This window comes from Meriones unguiculatus, chromosome 7 (genome assembly GCF_030254825.1).
Source record: "Meriones unguiculatus strain TT.TT164.6M chromosome 7, Bangor_MerUng_6.1, whole genome shotgun sequence".
Classification (NCBI taxonomy): Eukaryota; Metazoa; Chordata; class Mammalia; order Rodentia; family Muridae; genus Meriones; species Meriones unguiculatus.
Genome location: NC_083355.1, coordinates 16,882,668 through 16,885,000, shown reverse-complemented (window position 1 = coordinate 16,885,000; position 2,333 = coordinate 16,882,668).

Below are 2,333 nucleotides of genomic sequence, written 5' to 3'. Positions count from 1 at the left end.
GGACTAATATCCAGTATATACAAAGAACTAAAGAAGCTGAAAAGCAGCAAACCAAGTAATCCAATTAAAAAATGGGGAACAGAGCTAAACAGAGAATTCTCGACAGAGGAATATCGAATGGCAGAAAAACACTTAAAGAAATGCTCATCCTCATTAGCCATCAGGGAAATGCAAATCAAAACGACCCTGAGATATCACCTTACACCCATCAGAATGGCCAATATGAAAAACTCAAGCGACAACACATGCTGGAGAGGTTGTGGAGAAAGGGGAACCCTCCTCCACTGCTGGTGGGAATGTAAACTGGTACAACCACTCTGGAAAGCTATCTGGCGGTTTCTAAGACAATTAGGAATAGTGATTCCTCCAGACCCAGCTATACCACTGCTAGGTATATACCCAAAGTTCGTTCAAGTACACAAAAGGGATACTTGCTCAACCATGTTTGTAGCAGCTTTATTTGTAATAGCCAGAACCTGGAAACAACCCAGATGTCCATCAACGGAGGAATGTATAAAGAAATTGTGGTACATCTACACAATAGAATATTACTCAGCAATCAAAAAGGAGGAAATCATGAAATTTGCAGGCAAATGATGGGATCTAGAAAAGATCATTCTGAGTGAAATATCCCAGAAACAGTTGGTATATCTTTGGATAAATGGGCCTGCAGCTAGGCCCTTGGCTTGATTTGCCAGCTGTGTTCGATCCTTTGGCTCTTCTCTCACCAACATGTTTCCTTCACCATGTGAGAACAGAGCTCTGGTTTCTTGCACCTAACTCTGGGTCTGTGGGACTGTCTGAGACCTTTCTCAGACAACAATGCATCTTCCTTACACATTCTTTCCTGTGAATTCTCTAAAAGTTTTGTATGTCCTGCCACCTTTCAGGGCTTCTAAAGGAATAGAAGTCAAAGGCCAAATACTCTTAGTATACAGATATTCAGAGTGGTAGCTCACTAAAATTAATTGACAGTTTTTTGTGAGATAATAAAGAAATCCGCACAATGTCCCTATTTCCTTATACTTACTAAATAATGTTTTCTCTGTATCTTTTACTTATGTCTTCTTCATAAGTTATGAGCGATAGTGAGAAACTTGCATACTGATTTTTGAGGTATGTTTATACGTTTGAAAAGTGCATGATTGATTCATTCTCTCCAAGACACAAAACCTTTTTAAAAAAAATAATTATATTTATTATTTTAAATTCTGTGTTTAAGTCTCTGTGTGGGTATGTGTGTGTGAGTACAAGTGCCAGCAGAGGCCAGATGGTTCGGAGCTCCCTGGATCAGGAGTTAGATGGTTGTGAGTCTCGTGATGTGGGTGCTGCAGACTGAACTCAAGTCCTCTGCAAGAGCAGCACATGCTCTTAATTGCTGAGCCGTCTCTTCAGCCCAGAAAAACAGAAACAAAACAGAAACTTTGTTAATGATTTCGGGAGGCTCTCTGTGCTTCTATTTATTTGGAACTGAGTAAAGTCATATTTTGAGCTACCTTATACATTTCAGTTTTGCCATGCTTAACATTCATGATTTTATTAAGGTCAGTATAACTATTATTTATATTTTTAATCTAATTTCTTATTTTATAGTGGCTAATAAAGTAACAAAATAATGAGATAAGATAGAGAAAGGAATCTATATGTAAATGAAGTGTTAATTAATTAATTAACTAATTAAATAACTGCCTAATATTGAGCCAGTGCTAGATATTAGGATGTAGGTAAGAGGTATGAATGAGCTAAATTTTAATTAAAACATTTCTATTAGATTTATTCATCTTATTTCACGTATGGATGTTTTGCCTGCGTGTATGTATGCACACCACACATGAGCTTGGTGCCCTTGGAGGTCTACAGAGAACATCAAATCCCCTGAAAACGAAAGTTATGGATGGTTGTAAACCACTGTGTGGGTGTTGGGAGTCGAACTTGGGTCCTCTGCAAGAGCAACAAGTGTTATTAACCACCAAGCCATCTCTCCAGCTCCAAAATTGAAAATGTAAACAATACTATCTGTGACAATATTCTTTTTAGTTTGTCTTAAACGATATATGCTTTGGCAAAACAGTGACGACGTATTTATTTAAAATACCCATTTTTGTTTCTTAAATGCTAGCTTAATAGTTGGTGTTACATGTAACTTTGTCACTGATGCTTATTTATTAGACCTTTCATTTCTGCTGACTGCCCTACGTCTGATAAAAATGCTGTGTTTTTGTTTTCAGTTCTATACACGAGATGCACAATTACAAATAAGTTGTAAACAATTTAGGCTCGCAGCACCCAAGGAAGCACAGTAGGTCCCCTTCTCTGAAGACAGTTAGGGTAAT